Source organism: Haliotis rubra, unplaced genomic scaffold (genome assembly GCF_003918875.1).
Source record: "Haliotis rubra isolate DU_JTF1 unplaced genomic scaffold, ASM391887v1 Scf85, whole genome shotgun sequence".
NCBI lineage: Eukaryota > Metazoa > Mollusca > Gastropoda > Lepetellida > Haliotidae > Haliotis > Haliotis rubra.
Genome location: NW_025767579.1, coordinates 1,112,351 through 1,130,138, shown reverse-complemented (window position 1 = coordinate 1,130,138; position 17,788 = coordinate 1,112,351). Strand labels below are relative to the sequence as shown.

Genomic DNA, 17,788 nt, shown 5'->3' with positions numbered 1-17,788 from the left:
GTGTCAAGCGGCAACTAACGGGATCGGGTGGTCAGGCTCGCTGGCTTGGTTGACACATGTCATCGGTTCCCAATTGCACAGATCGATGCTCATGCTGTTGATCATTGGATTGTCTGGTCCAGACTCGATTATTTACAAACCACCGCCATATAGCTGGAATTTGCTCAGTGCAGCGTAAAACTAAACTCACCCACTCACTCACTCATAACAGCAAACACTTACAAGACTATTTCCTGGTATATTTCTGATATTTTACAGAAAACAGCAGTGTGCTAGGGCTTTACAATGGCCAGCTAACCACTTTGAAGTACCACTGAAGTGAGTTGTTCTCTAGTTTGGAATGCCTACTGTTGTCTAGCCCTGTGCCAACCCTATCAATTTCTCAATGTCGTATAACATACAACTTCAAAGTTGCGTTTCAGATAGAATTTGTTTGAAAATTAGAACCATTAGTTAAAGGGAAAAAAAATTAATTTAATGATCATACAGTCAAACGTGCAACATTTTGTGTTTTATCATTGGTTTTCAAGCAACTAGGTTATACTTAAGGCTTATTTTTCCTTGCAGCATCTTTTCTTATTGTTTTGTCTAGAATCTTATTAAACTATGACATGAACTGTATTATAGGAAGGTTTGAGGGCTTTGTTGAATTTGCCTTGATTCATTGGTGTATTAACAGGTAATGATTGGTACAACATTGCTACAATAGGTTTCATACTTGTGATATTACAGCATTGCTCACTGTTCCCCATACCTGAAGCAGCACCAGTTGGAGTGTGACACTAGAAGCAGCGACCTGTGCAGGTTTGAACAGATGTTCATTGATCGTGTCTGTACTGATACTTTACGTCAATAGCTGGGCCTGATGCTGCATAGTTATGGCCATAATATTCTCATTCTAACATATCACCTGTGTTTATTTCAGTTTTTGAATTATCATTGCTATTTTGAAGTGTCACTGATTGTAATGGTACATATTACCTCAATAGTATTGTAGTGATAAGATATACATGAAAACTACATTTTAATGAATATTTTATTTTACCTTCTTAGCACTATTCCAGCAATATTATGGGGGTTGGGGGAAGGGGCAACACTGCATTGAAGTCACATGGAAAATTGAACCCACCCGTTCTGTGTGTCGAACATTTACTTTAACCGTTAGGTAGTGCTGGAGTGATTGATCGAATAATAGTTCAATTGATCAATCTCGCTTGTGTCTGCGATTATCAAGGAACTCTGGAGACTAATCAATATTCATAAAAAATGAAACATCACATTTCACTTTAGAAAGTAGGTTTCTTTTTGTTATGTTTGTTAAATCAAGACATTAACATCTGACTTGTAAAATTGCAATGTAAACAACATAGTTACATACTTGCATGCATCTCTCAGCGGGAAGTATCCTAGATTGTCTTATGTATTAATCAGTGCCTGTTTCATTTCCACAATGTTATAATTGTGTCCCGTTATTGCCCACATGAGTTTGCGGTGGGGTTTACGATTACAGTCGATTATTGATTGATTACTGATCTCCAATTATTGATCTGCATATAGTGAGTGATACCCAGTACAACCATTAGGCTACACCACTGTCCTCAACATTTGACATGTTAGGGGACATTTCATCATAAAAAAATATGAAAATAACATCCACACACTATTAAAACAAAGTAGATATTAGGTACGTAATGAAACTATGGCATGAGACAAAGATTATAGGAAGTTTTATGTAATTTTATACAAATTTCCATGTGTTCTCTTTATGCATGTGATGGGTGGTGGGGTAACCTCATGGTTAAAGTGTCTGCTTGTCATGCTGAAGACCCTGGTTCGAATCCCCATATGGGTACAATGTGTGAAGCCCAGTGTTGCCCGCTGTGAATATTGCTAAAAGCAGCGTAAAACCATATGCACTCCCTCACTATATATATGTTTATTATTATGCTGTATTTGCAAAGAATAGAAGTGTTAAGATTCACTGGGCATTTGATTCATTGCATTATGTTGCTGGTAATATACAATATAAATTGTTTTCCACATGAACGAATCACCTCAAGTAAGTATATAAGACCGTCCATTGTGCATCCTAAACATCTTCCGTGTAATTCTTGCACGATGAAGTTTCTTCTTCCAACCAGATATGACACCCTAATTTGTTCCAGAGGTTCTGATACTAATTTCAATAAATGCTGTCACATATTTGTTTCTTTAATAACATCTAAGTGTGACTGTGTCTATTCATAAAATATTACATATTGTGGCGTCCGGGACTCAAACTTCTAATAAACCTTGTCAGTCTTGTTTTCAGGAAGAGTCGAACACTTCTTTTCAATGAATAAATAGCTTTTTATTAATGGGTTTAAATGTACTTCAGCACAATGCTCTTTTTAATAAGTAGATCCCTCTCAAGCTTAAGGTTTATGTGCATGGACCAGTGTTAGGGCAATATAAGTATGACCTTTGACTTAGCTGTTATATAGATATAGTGATGGCTTAATTATCTGGGTAATCTGAATAACTTGATAGTTACTAAGATATTAATTTGTGTCTGTGTTCGAAAAGTGCAAGGACAAGGGGAACTTTGGGGCTGAATTATCTGCCCTTGGTTTGAAACTGACCTGTAGACTGCCAAACTCAGAATGACCCAACATGGGTCTCACCGTATTTATAGGTGTGAGAAAATTGTCACATGTCAGTTCTAGACCAATCAAATTACGAGATATTACGTCCGGTTACGTCCTTATTCTTTTGAGGGATCTACTTTCACAACATGAAACCACTGAAACAAAGAGGAAGGCAAATTATCTCAGATGGTAATCTGGTAGGATAATGACTATTTTTACCAACCAATTAATTATGTGTAATTAATTCATTAAATGCCTTCCAATATCATAAGATCAACAATTGCGTCTCTCTACGTCTTGCTACGTCCTTGGTGCCTGCTGAGGGGACGTAATATCAACAAGCAGCATCGGCTAGGAATTATGATGGACAATTCAAACAGGAAGATTACCGATGTCAGGAGGCAATTGGAGTTTATCTGACACATAAGATGTTTAAAATCATGACTCACCCCCTTATACAATTTGACAGTGGCACTGGAAGTCATATTTATGAAAACCACGTTCATAAATAATGATGCTGAACATCCCATATGAATACAACAGTGAGAATCACATAGTTCCCGTTGTCAGAATTAACATCAGCTTTGAAACATGACCTGATACATCATCAAGTACAATTCTGGGTTCCTCTGTACGTAATTCACAAGATTACATAAACTTTACAATGCAAAACACTAATCTGAGTCAAAAGTAGCGGTAACCCCGTTGCAAATAGACTGGCTGTCACAAAGTTAAAATTGCAGGCGTCACCAAAACATGTAGCTCGGCCCTGATCACAGATTCACCAAAGAATGGATAATTAACGAGTGTCAAGGGATTATGATCAGTTTGTCGAAGGACAAGGTAATATTAATCCATATCTGATAGTTAGTTTTCGTAACTGGACGCTTAGAGCGAGGAAATGTCAAAAAGTTACGGTCAATTCAAAAACTCTTGAAAAGGTAAACAAGATCGTTCTGACAGGTGATGTTGTTGACATTGACTCTTACAAAGTACAACTGTGTTCTAAACAAATAGTGTAATGTGATGGCACTATCTTATGATGTTTTACGAATACAATGCATGTTATAATGCTCAAAACAACATGCTACGATCTTTTGCTAGATTTCTTACCAAAACAGATTTCAAAACACTGAATTACGTGAAAACGAGGTTGCCAATAATACTCGTATATAGCTGTAAAACTAATTACACAATAATTATAATAATAATTTCTGCACTGCCATAAACTATCAAAAATACAGATGGGAAATACCTAACAGATATGTCATGATGCCTTATCATTTACAAGCTTTTATAACTTATGATATTTTGCAATTAAAATGCAGGAGTATTTTCCAAATCTCTGTGACGGCCATCACAATATGTGACTTAAACTGAAAAAGTGCTTTGATAAACATTATGACAATGTATTCTGGCTGTAGTTTGAGAAACATCGTTGACAGTGTGTGAAATAACCACTGGCCCGCTAGCCCATGGCTAGTAAAAATCAAGTCAGGCCAGTAAATCTCCACAGTCACTGGCCCATCTGGCTGGTGAATTTTCATGGGGTCATTTTGTAAATATATCACTCTCTCCGACTTGTTAAGTTATTATACACTTTTAAATAATGCAAGATTATGGCCTGATAAAAATGTTCATCATATTAGCAGCTTAATGATGAAACCAATGTCTGTATTCAAATTTCGGACTAGTGAATTATTTTGTGGGCTAGTAACTTTCAGGCATAGCTAGCCCAACTGACTAGCAAAATTTTGAAACTATTTCACACACTGATCGTTGATTGTAGTAACTAGATTCATCCTTGTTAGTTTGTCCTCATTATTGATGTAGAAAGCATTTAGATGTCAATAATGACAGCAACTGTTCAGTGGCTTAGTTGATACTTTTACTCATATGACAACTTATGCAGGTGAGCTACAGTACCTTGGCTCGAATAGCATTAGGATATTTTCATAAATTTCATTAGTTTTTAGCAGGAAAATCTTCTTTACAATTACTGCATTTGACAAACAACTAACTATTGGACTTTTGACAGTCAGTTCTTATGAACCAATAACAAAGTTGAGTATGGAGTACACAAAACAAGTGATGGTACTCATAACAGATCTGGGAACCAGGGACAGGTTAATGCATGCAGCAGGTTGCTTCTCTATGCCCAAGGAATTCTGAGGATTTAGATGACGGTCATGAGCACTCCCTCTAATTTAGTTAAAATTTGGTGGATAGGTCTGCGGATAGTATTTCTTTAATATAAATAAGATGCTTTCTTAATTCTGATCTCAGGGTGTGATTTCAGGTGTTTTTTTTACAGTACTTGCGAGTCCAACCTGGCTTATAAGTTTTGCTGCACCATAAAAATTTCGGCTGCACCGTAAAATAATGTGTTGGATCTAAAAAGTAACATACATACTTGTTTAGCAATTTCATAACAAGTACTTGATATCAGATACATTCATCAGAACCTGACCCCATGATAAATGAGGATTCTGTTTCAATTTTGTATTACCTTTTATAAATCTCAATTATATGATTACTTCTACGTGACTGATTTATGAGTACACAAATGTTCCTGCTTGTAACAAATCATGCGGAGAGAAACATGTTACCTCAAGTCACTTACTTCCCAATTAAAACACACGATGACAGCTATAAGATGTTTATTGTTACCTGCACCAGGTGCAACCTGTTACTGAAGGTAACCTGCACCAGACATTTTTAACATGGCCCAGTGCAGGTTGTTAATACTGAAATTGCACCCTGGATCAGTAACATGTTTGCCCATTTCACAGTGGATCTGATGTCAAGTGATGCTCATGTAAGCATGTTCATATATCATGCTTCCCATAATATACACTTCAGTAATGTCCTGGTCCACCACATGCCGGTTGTACTGACACATCTTGGTAGAATGTCTTTGAAGGGTTGTAAAATGCCCACAAGGAGATCACCACTGGCCCCATCTTACATTGAGAGTGTATAGCAGTAGCAGCTTCATGAACCAGACCAGCTCAGCCGTGTCTTTACAAACATATAGTCTATAACATCTTTATAACACAATGCATTTCACTCCTTAGTTATTTTCATGCTGATTTAATTTGGAATAGAGTTGTTTACAAATGCTTTTTATGAAATACATTGGTACTATTATATAAGAGTAATGATCATTTAGTCCCATTTACACCATATTCACCATAATATATGCTCCTTGCTCTGAGAATCTTGATAATTAGGGCTATTTATTAAAACCATACACAATGAGTTGTTTTTAGGGATAGCGATATGAAGAAACTTCATATCTTGATAAAAACCTTGTGATTATGATATATCCTTTATGCACTGCTCTTTTTGTGTAAGACCTATTGTTGTTGTTGTTTTATAATTGTCGTAGTGCTGTGATCATTTTGTATAATGGGTTCTAGGGGTTTAAGTGTGGTGAATATGGTTTGTATAATGGTGATTCATCCTCGATAATCTCCAGCGTATACGTTCGGAAAAATCTCCACTATACCCTGGATGCATCTACGGCTCGAGCCGATGATTTTATTACCTCCCTTTGCTGGCTCTGCATTCTCACAGTAGCCAATCAGATAAGCCGCCGTTACAACCGAGCTTGCCAGTGTCAACAAAGATAACGGTCGCAGCCGCGAAAGTTTGTTCGCAGTACAACTCAGATTTGGGAGGAAAACATGCAGACAAATTGACAGGTCTGAAATCTTGAAAAAATATATGCAAGAACTCCTACCTCTTTCAGTGTACCTCTGCAACAATATATTATTGTGTTACCAAGTTTAATCAGTTAGATAATTTAAAAAGCGAAAGTGAGTTGTGATTGGTACGCTCAACTTCCAAGCTTAGACACCTGATTGGATAAAAAGCCAACCAAGGGAGGTCATACAATTATCTGGCCGAGCCGTAGATGCTTCCAGTTTAATAAAGGCAAAATGTCAAGCAGTCTATCATTTGAACGTATATGAATCAGGATAGATGAATCTCCACATATAAAGGTAATGTCTTGTTGCAACCAAGACCCAGTTCATTCATGACCATTTCATGGCAGAGTAAGGGGGCCCAGATGTGCAGAGTTGCAGCCCCTAGGGTGTGCCAGTAATCTGTGATAGGGTGATATTCCAGATATACCTTGATTATGTTTCTAGGTTTGTCAGGACAATTCCTGTTCTCTTGAGTTTCTTCCCAATAGTCTGAGACCTACATCACCAGCTGACAGTGTCTGATGTGACAGAAGTAATGTTCACAGTGATGCTGAACCAACAGAGAGAGAAACATTTGTCACCTTTAGGAATGAATATAAATACATACACATAATCTCATGAACACAGAGTATAGTGGCATACGTCAGTGAATGGGATGAATGAGTTTCAAGTTAAGTCCAGGTCAGGAATGCTAGAAAACAAACCTAGAATTATGAAGTATGTAGATAAAATTCTTTTATATCTAATCACATAGACTGTAGAGTGGTATGCAAATCTGATCTTTCACCTCAAATGTTTTTGTGCATATGATGCCAGTATCATCCACTTGAAAAATTCATGTGACTTACCTACATCCAGGAATTATTTCTCAGTGTCCATTACTACTGGTACACTAAAGTTTCATGATATTTTATGTAAATTCAGGGGTGGAAATAACCCATTGCCCGACATCCGAGTCCAGTGTTTTTTTCTGTCGGGCAAGCAAATTTGTTTATCACACTGTACCGGTGTCCAGTTGACTTTCCAATGTTAATTATGTTTTTTATTTAAAACATAAACAAGAAAACGGACGGTATAGTGGAAATATTATCAGGGCAAGTGATTTTACATGTGCCACTGTACCGGAGTACACTTGCAATTTTAAAGTTATTTCCACCCCTGAAATTGGAAGCTGGTCATGATTACTTAAACTGTATCCCACAATTGATTGAATGCGCGTTTTTTTTTTTTTTAAAGCTGCTATCAGCAAGATTCAAGTCGTTTCGCTCTTGAAAATTGTTTTGATGCATTAGAATTGCAGCATAACAGATTTGGGTAATAATTTCTGAAATTGTTCTGAATTTTGTATTCATATCACCATGACAACTGCTTTTTGTGGTATTATATATTTGTATTGAAACTTGAATATTCTGCACAGCAAAGCAATGGACTAATGGACTTTGACACAATAATATCAAGCGTTTAACACCATGTAAATATTACTCTTTTATTGTTAAAGCAGTCTACTATTTCCATTGATTTCCATCATTTTATTTTGAATTAGTGTATGGACATAGAGTATTGTAAACAAGGTATTGTGATGGCAGTCATATTATTAATATTGAGTATCGAGAATATTGAGTATAAGTCTCTGAAACTAGGAATTTGTGAGGATTAATTTGTTTTAAATTTCATCTCGGGTCATGAAATTGTCAGGAAACTAATATTTATCTGTTTTTGACAGCTATTCCTCACAAATATTGAAATGCTAAACTAAGAGTTTATGGTTTATCATACAGGAGTTGATTTTATGCATGCAATTTGATATATGAAAAAATAAATTCCTTGAGGTGATCTGTGATGTAAATGTCAGCATTTGTTTTAAGGGGCACTTGCAAGCTGAAGATGAAAACAAAATGTCAGTTTGGGTATAATTTTACGGATGACATAAAAAGACATTACATGCAAAGTGGGTTCATTAAGGAAACCGCCCACATGACCTATTTTGCCTGCAGGCATTTCTCAACAATTGATATTGATTGTGTTGATATGTTTACTAGCTTACTAGAGTGAGACTATGGGGGTTCCCAGTGAAGACAGGACATCCTCAACTTGCTCAATGCTACCAATTTCAGGTGAAATATTGTAGTGACTATGAGGATTATTTCACCAATGTGTGCCTGTCCTCAGATTGCGATTCTTCTGTTTCTTTGTGGGCTTGATCAGGTGGGATGGGGCAAGTTACCTCGAGACATGTTTGCTTCAAGACAATGCTTGTAGTTTTGCCGTGTTTGACATGCTGGGAGCAATCAGCGAATCTTTACGCTATGTATCTTTACAGGTTGTGATGATACTGGGACTGTTTGAACTAGCTTCCAGGATACATGTATCACCTCTGCCACTCTGAGATGTCAGCTCATATGCCAAGGTAAGATCTTGATATGGATAATGTTCATGGAGACTCTTTAGCCCATCTTCTGTCCTACATCGGTCATCTGCAGGTTAGTTGTGGAACTTGTCGACTTGGAAATTATGGAAGTCTAACATTACTTTCATAATCATTTTGAATTCTAATTATTTGAAACAGAATTGCAGATGCTAATACTGGAATAACTCTTAAGATTCTATTTGAAAATGATCCATACTTTTAGTCATTATTACCAATTGGTTAAACAAAGCAGATTGTATGTTAAAATCTATGTTGTATGTGTGTTCAACTACTAGTTGTCTCAAATGAGCATCAACTAGCTTAATTTGATTTCCATAGCCATCCAGTACATGTCAATTAGATATATATAACACTATTTATTTTCAATTTGAACTAATGAAGATCTTGTCTCCAACAATTTTTTGGAAAATGAAAGTTTCTCTGGTTAAATGAATAATTTGCTGACACTGAACTTGCACACAGTTTGGAATTGCTTTTTTCCATTAACAGTATAAGTATATTGATTAATTCATACCACTATTGATTTTCTATATTAGTTATTGTATATGGGATTGATCCTGACTACTGGTTTGTTGGTCTGTACACTGCAGTTTTGAGGTTGGATATTACAATTTGTAGTTTATTGACTGGCCTTGCTGCTGTTTTGAAAATATTCTGTAAATTTTTGTGGATCTGGAGCTTCTTTGTTGAAATGGTATATTTTGTCAGTGATCAAATAACTCATTAGCTTTTGCTGTCAAATATTATAGAAAATAGAGCATGAAGTAATTAAAGTGCTGAAAACTTGGGGTTATTGGGCTTTACTGGTTCTCTGGCTACATACTTGAGAGCTCCTACACCTTACAGTTTTAGCATCATGGTAATGAGAAGGAACTCTTAACTTCCATGCTTGCCCCTGCGATTCCACTTCAGAATTGGTCCCCGGTAATAACTTGTTGCACAGGTGAATTAATGGATTGGGTGCTCAGACTTGTTTGATTGCATACCATTGTACCCCAATGGTCATTGTCCATAATATGATAGAATCACTTGTTTGTCTGGTCCAGATTATGTACAGGTTGCCATCATTTAGGTTGAATATTACTGAGTGAAGCATTAAACAAGCTGTCTACTACAGTGCTAAATTTGAGAAGCACTGGATGTTCATTTTGCATGTATTGAAATGTTGATACAATGATACAGGAATTGTCACCCAAGTATTTATACATCCTATGTAAGTCCTTTACTTACGCTTTCATTCTGATGCTCATTCACAAAAGGCTTAAACTTTATGATGTATAAGTAGCTGTGCTGCATTCAGACAACTGCAATGTAAGAGGCCTATGCAGTGATATGATTGAAATATTAAATCTCTTCACCGTCAGTGGTCTCTATGTATGTCACCACTTTCATTCTCTAAAAGTAGTTTATGCAACATTACAACTGGCCAGCACCCAGTCAGATCTGGTAGTGAAACTTGGTCAGTTGGCATGACTTAAATGAGCACTATAATTATGATCATACTGATTGGTAAGGTTATTGGTCAAGTATTGGCAGGTGAACAGCTGATTCACTCTCATGCTGCGACCAGGAATCTCTGTGAAAGTGTTGAATTTGTTTGTATGTTAAAGTGAGTGAGTGAGTTTAGTTTTACGCCACACTCTGCAATATTCCAGCTTTATGGCAACAGTCTGTAAATAATCGAGTCTGGACCAGACAATCCAGTGATCAACAGCATGAGCATCCATCTTCACAATTGGGAATCAACCAAGCCAGCGAGCCTGACCACCCGATCCCGTTAGTCGCCTCTTAACGACAAGCATGAGTTACTGAAGGTTCATTCTAACACGGTCCTTCACGGGTCTTGTATGTTAAATGGAAGACATGATTTCAGTTACAAGATTGGTACAGCAAGGTCTTTCTTCAGCTTCATGTTGCTAAATGCTGTGAAAAACAAGACAAATTCTTAATGCTTTTGTGATTTTTTAATTGCAAATATAAATGGTGAAATATGTGATTGGAATTGAGATGCTGGTCTTGGATGATGTCACTGTCTCATAACTGATTTTGATTTTAATCTTGAAAATTGATCCCAGTTGAGAATTACTTGAAGCTGGAATTCAAGAAAGCTTCTCCATTTTGGCAAGAAAAAAAGTCATTCTGTCTATGCAGCCAGTAGTAATGAGATCACAACTGCAGAATGGAATCTTTTAGATGTTTTGGCCACAAAATGTGTTTGATCAAAGGGATGAAAATAGTCCTGGGTTAGGATTGAGACCTTTACCAATGCTTACTGTTCATGTGAGTAATGGATTGCTGTGTAGTTTTTGTACAATTTTTAGGTATTGAGGAATATTGCGTGGGGAATATACAAAACAGATACAATTACTTGCAGTATTCATGTGTTGATGAATTACTGTAGATATTCCAATATATCATGCATATGTTCATATCACTCACTGATACCAGTGTGATATAACCATGACGAGAGGTTCTATCAGGTCTGCACGGGGTTGACTGGTGTGAGCCCAGGTAGGTAGAAACTAACAAACATGTGTCAATAACCCATCGTACTTAGGCTGATTGAAATTTTTTTTACTGCATTATGATCCAGTATCTACCATTTCAGCCATATTGATAATGTTTTATCAACCATTGCTATTTCTATGTGTACCAATGTGACACTGCAATATACAGAGTATATGATAATAACACATTTTACAGTTTGATGTTTTGCGATGATTGTTAGAACGAACTGTAGTTTTTTTAATCATGTATTGACTCGGATTTCGATGTAGGTTCAGTAAGAATATATGTTGTGTTGAAACTTCAGTTTCTTTTGTGTGCATTTCTAATTTGCAACACTAATTGATAGCAACTGATCTTATAACATGTATCCAGACTGATTCAGGTGAGCTACAGTGCTGTTTGTTCTATTTTGATGTCATAAGGAAACATATAGTGTTTACATCTTTCTAATCTCCATTTTTCCTGACTTGTATGTGACACCCTGGGTTTTTTAGAAGGTTGAATGACGGTAATTAATAGGCTGTGCTGGATCCCTGACACACTAACCAGTCTTACCTGTAAACCAGGAAGACACAATCATCCCTTAGCTGATTTCAGGGCTTCCTTCATCATTTAGCATGACTAGTCAGCAGCATGTTAAAAAACACTAATGGATGGTGTCACATGTAAGTGTTTAGTGTATATTGGTGGGTGTCAGGATATGTATCACTACCTTCCTGTGCCGGTCCGATAGATTCAGTGACACATCAGGCTGATGTATGAGCGTGTATACATTTTGTTTGTGTCATGATGAAAACACTTAATGGCTGGAATGAGGAAACATCTTGCAAAGTATGTAAGTAGATTAACATGCACTTTAATGAAAGTTTAGTAATAGGAGTTTAAAATTGTAACATTTCATTCTACAGAATTGTTTTGTCTAAAGATTGTGTATGTGCCTTCTATTTAACTTTGCCAGCGTTTAACTTTGCTGTACATGCTGAGAGAAATGTAATGGACATAGGGTTGATATATGTCACATTCAGAATGGCTACTATCTACATCTAAGATGACATTTGACATAGGGATGTACATTTAGTGACACTTATGGTTATATATGCTTTGTCGCTTTAGCATGATGCAAATATATTTGTGACCTGTTTTACTGAATACATTTGTCAATTTGTTATCCCAGCTTAGCATTGTTGATAGTCATCGGCTGTTACTAATAGGAAGCCATCAATATTGATGTTGTCACAATCTGATGTATTTACTATAACATAGTTGTAAAAAGACACTCAATCCACAGTTTGCAAAAGTTATATAATATAAAACAAGTCCATTCAAATCAGGAAACAATGCAATGAATGTCAGCCAGAAAATACCGTAGACCTAATTGCTCTGTTTGGACAGGTGCATCTTATACTGTAGATGGTTTGAATATTTTTATATTGTAAAATCTTTTAATGAGATGTGTACCGGTTTCAGTTAGTTGAGTAACTGGTTCAAGATTTTCAAGATGTGAAGTCACTAGAATTTGGCATGAATTTGACTAAATCCTTCATGAATTTAAACCAGGAATATTGAGCTTATTATCTGTGTATAGATATATATGTTGCATGAAAACATATGATGTTCTTTGTGTATCAAACGTAACTATGCACAGTCCTTCTATAAACTGTTTTTAATATGTATTTTCACTACCAGGCTGCAAGAATTGTCTACTACCTAGATGCTACTTAATGGTGAACATAGTCATCCTACAAGAAAATGTCAAATAGTACTTCCTGAAGTTTACTTGTCTCTGACTTGTGGATTTATGTTAATTTCTCACCCTGAAATATGTCACTAGTCTGAGATGATCATCACATACATGCTCTATTTCTCTCACCCACTTACTTTAGGAGGTATTGAATGAAAATATACTTGAAAATGTCTTGATCTGAAAAATTCTACTTCTGACAAGGAATCCTAGAATTCTATTTATAATTGTGAACACTGTTAACCCATGTTAACCCATCTATGGTGAAGTGAAATGGCCACAGACAAGGTAGAACCTGAGAAGCCAGCCTTCATCAATACAATGGTCTGTGATGTCCGTTGTGTATCGATACTTCCTGTGAATATTGTAAAAGGTAGAGGAAGTGGAACTGAGTCAACAGGTGACAACTCGACGACATCAGCACACCTGAAGGAAGCTATTGTGTTAGGCAGAGGAGGGAACATGTCATTAGCCAAACACACCGATCTCACGTTTCATCATCAAGATAAATAATGCACCTTGTCTTTGCTGTTTTGTTAGACTGTGTTGCATTCACATTCAGCCTAAATTAGATAATAGTTTTTAAATCTTGAGGCTATGGGAAGTCTTTTTGTGAAATAATTTTACGAAGGTTATTTTGAGAGTTTTGAAGGTGTTTTTGTTGGTAGGGAAGCTGAATGATATTTAGTCAGAATTAGACTTTTTCTGATGTAACAGCTTCAACAGAACATGAGGAAAGTAAGGACTAAGGTGTAGAGTAGTAGTGCAAGTGATTGGTGGTCATACTGTGGCCTCAGTCCATATCCACACATGGGTACAGTGTGTGAAGCCTGTTCCTTTTTACCTGACTGTATCAACCATGACAATAGACATGCACAGGAGTTATCATCAAGTAGACATCTGGGCCTCGTTCCACAAAATCGATCGTAACGCTAAGATGATCGTAACTCCCATACTTTAAGATAGATCGTAACTCCCATACTTTAACATAGACTTACGACTGTCGTAGCACTATGATCGTGTGTAAGATGTGTTACATGTTACTCAAAACTATGGTAGGCTGGTTTGCCATTAGGTGCTTGTTTCATTCATTCATGGCCTTTGCAGCCAGGAGACTGAAGGTAATGGAGTAGAAGGTGTATGTTCAGCTGACCCCACTTCACCAGTGGTCATCTTATCCTAATTGGTCAGTATCAGACATGGAGCTTGTTCCCACAGACCACAAGCAGATAGACTGCCAATTGTGATTAGTGCTATCACCATCTACAACCCATACACTGATAACAGAATGGCTCAGTGAGTATAGTGATTGGGTCTATACTTCTGCTTCATCATTTCCAGACCTACTACCAGTTTCTTGGGTTTCACATTTGTTTTTGAGGGCTATGAGCATGCTGACAGAGTACAATTTAATAATCTACCAGAAATATATTGGCTCATTTTATTTTTCAGAAATATGGAAAGAATTGTTGATTATTTCCTTCAACAGGGTTGTTTTCTTTCCACACCACATGTTTGAGCACTCACTCACTCACTCACTCACTTTTGTATCACCAGCAATGTCATATATCTATGTATCACCAGCTATTGGATACTACATTTTCTTCAAGTTTCTAAGGAAATGCTGTAGTGCTATGTAAGCATTGGCAGCATTGATCGATGAAGAGGATTATCGGCCACTGGTGGGCAGCGCACCATCCTGAAGGTTAACTGTAGATCAAATGAATAAATCAGTCATGTTTCTTTGGTCAACTTTGAGCCAGTGTCTTTAACATAGACTCCCTGTCGCTAATGCATTTTGTCGCATCGACCAAAATATGATGCCGCTGTTTACTTTTATATGCAGGAGGTGTTCTTCCGGAAGGTAAATCAATAGGTTATAGTGCTAACAGGAAGAGAGTATGAAACAGTGTGCCAATATATTGATTATTGCTTTATCGCATATCTTTCATAAAGCTGACTAAGGGCTACTGCTTCTCTTGGGCTTCTTGGAGAGACTGCATCTGTAGCAGAGGCTAATCAAGTAGTTTGTGATGTCATTTTGTGGTGGAACACAATATGGTGGTCAGGAGGTGTAGAAGTGATAATTGGTAATCAATGGCAGCATGATTTGACTTTGGATTCTCAGGAGGTAACCTTCTGGCTCGGGGGCGTCTTGATTATCAGCTAATTGAAATCAGAGTGCTTTCTTTTATGTCACTGTACTGTATTTGACCAAGCAATTATTGCTGATGCAGCATAAACACATGGCCTGTCTTCTACAGCAATGAACACTTGGGATGTACTTATTAGATGGTGCTTGTGTTGAGTATGTTTGAGAAGCTACAGGTGTGGCAGTTTTGAGATATTGTTTCATGTTTGTGACCTTGACTTAAGTATTCGAATCTTCGCACACAATCCAGTGATTTAATGTGATTCATGCATTTAGGATTGCAGCTCTCTCTGTATGGTCTCCCCCAATAGCAAGTGTAGAGTGTTCGTGACCTTTTATTACCAGAATGCCATGATTGAATGAAGATATTAAATGTATGGATCGATATACATCAAATCTCATTTATCAGGAAACCCAATTTTCTTATAAAACCAAAAAGTCCAGATGTGAGTTTTTGACAGGATTAACACTCTGTGAACATGCATTTGGAGGTTACACAAGCACTGATTCAATATCAGACAAGAGGTCATCATTTAGTCATATGATTACTGAGTGAACTTAAATAAGCCTACTTGAGTGAATGTATTAAAACAGTTTTAAACTTAAATATCAAATTACTTTGAATATCTTGTTAAGTGATCAAGTTTTAGGTTAATTATCTAACCATTTTGGCCACATAAATTGCAGTAGACATTTGCAAACACAATATCCTGGCACATTTCCGTTTCTTCTGCAAGTAAATGCTTTCAAATATTTAGTTTATGGTTTCACATTGTGCTGCATGCTGCCACAGTTGACAATGTTGACTGAAGACAGATGTTGAAATAAACAGCAATATGTTAACTCTTTGAATAAATTGAAGAGGTAGTGGTATGATTGATAAATATACCATTACATATATGTTTAAGCCATAGTGTATTTGAATATATTATTAATGATTTTCATTACTAATATTGCCCAAGTCAGTATTGTTTGAATATAATCTTGTACCTTTGAAGTGTCCTACAATATACACAATTCCCAGCACATCTTTGTTGACAGTCATCCTTTTGCTCGTGCTAGATTGCTTTCATCATCTCCTGTGTGAACTTCAAAGAACATCAGAGTCCTCACAAGTGCAATGTTAAACAAAACACTACCTGTTAATGACAGTTCAAACACTGTGACAGTTCTACAACATACATAAGTTGCCATCGTTACGATGTTCTTAAACATTAACACTTCCCACTGCTGTTTTCCGGATGTATGTCGATTTCAAGGTCAGATATAGATTTTGAAATGTGGAGTGATATGCACGTCTCACTCTGACAGCATGAGATTAATCAATACCATGATGGCTGAGGTGAGAAATGATCGATCTATACGTATGGAGAGTGACGTTTGTGACAAGAGCTGTTACTCTGGAATGTGTGCTATTCTCCTGCAGCTCACATTTGTGTAATCATACATTTCTATTGACCTTGTGCTGTAAAACTTGTACGACAGCATACAGGTAAGAGATGTGATCCTGAACTTACATAATACAACTAGTGCGTTGTGCAGGATGCTGTAAATAAGGAAGTTGTGGCAATGTTAACATTGCCTGGTTGATGGATTCTGTGCATGAGAGTGGTTGAGAAAGTGTGTGCTCTTTGTAATTGTTATGTCACAAATTGGAGCAATGTTCGTCATTAGTTAGATCTTTTAATGGAAAACACAGCATGTTTCAACTGTTGAGTCAGCACACCTATACATTTTCCTAGGACAGTGGAAGCTATAGTCACGATTTTCAAATCAATAACAGCTGGTCCATAGAAACTGTCAATTTACGTTGTCATCAGTACCTGAACAGCTCTTTCTTTACACTTTGGTGATGATGACATGTAATTAGAGACATATAGAAATTCAAACTGTGGATTTTGCGATGGTAATTGAACACTGATAAATTCATGACTTGTTCATGAGTATGCCTCATTTGGTTTGCATGTAAATATGTGAATGGCTTGGTAATGCTGCACAATATGTAATAGGAACAACTTATCTTCTAACATGCTGCAGATAGTGAAAGATATTGTTGAATGAACATTCCCGACAGGGATGTGAGTTAGCTACTCTATGACTTCATCATACCCTAGTAAAGATATAGCTAAAAGTGTTTTCAGCAGCCCATGCTTGTCATGAAATGATTCAAGGTATGGGTGGTCAGTTTTGCTGTCTTTGTTTCATGCATCGCCTCTTATTCCGATTCGGATTCCAGTCACTTGATTGTTTTGTCCAGACTAAATAGTTACACATGGATAATTTTTGTTTGAATGTATCCTCTGTGGCCCTGATAATATGACGTCTATTATGCAATCAGTTAGCATTTTGTTTCTTTATAGGTAGTGCTATCCACAGTAGTTAACAAACCAAGTTATTGTCTGACTTACAGTGAAACAAATATTTCTTTTTGACCATGTTGACATTTGATACACCTTAAAACATGAATCAAACCTCTGGTAGACATATCTTGTATTGCATCAACAGGTTAAACAAATGCATAATGGACAGTGACAGCCTTAATTCACTGTGCATGCACAATTTGTTTGGTGTACATGTTTACAGTCAGTCAAAGATAACATGACAGCATGATCTTCTCGT

General features: G+C 36.7%; 1 protein-coding gene across 4 annotated transcripts in view; it reads left to right on the top strand.

Moving 5' to 3' along the window:
- The first annotated feature begins 8,660 nt into the window (after nt 1–8,660).
- The window catches only part of LOC124262711 (serine/arginine repetitive matrix protein 2-like), a 116,068-nt gene continuing 106,940 nt past the window's right edge, over nt 8,661–17,788 (top strand). Inside the window, exon 1 of one of the 4 annotated variants that reach the window (XM_046697238.1) lies at nt 8,661–8,747. The gene's annotated coding sequence lies outside the window, so the exon portion shown is untranslated. Of the gene's footprint in view, nt 8,748–11,893; nt 12,112–16,566; nt 16,662–17,788 lie in introns of those variants that run through there. The other 3 variants (XM_046697240.1, XM_046697239.1, XM_046697242.1) reach the window with 3 other exon arrangements.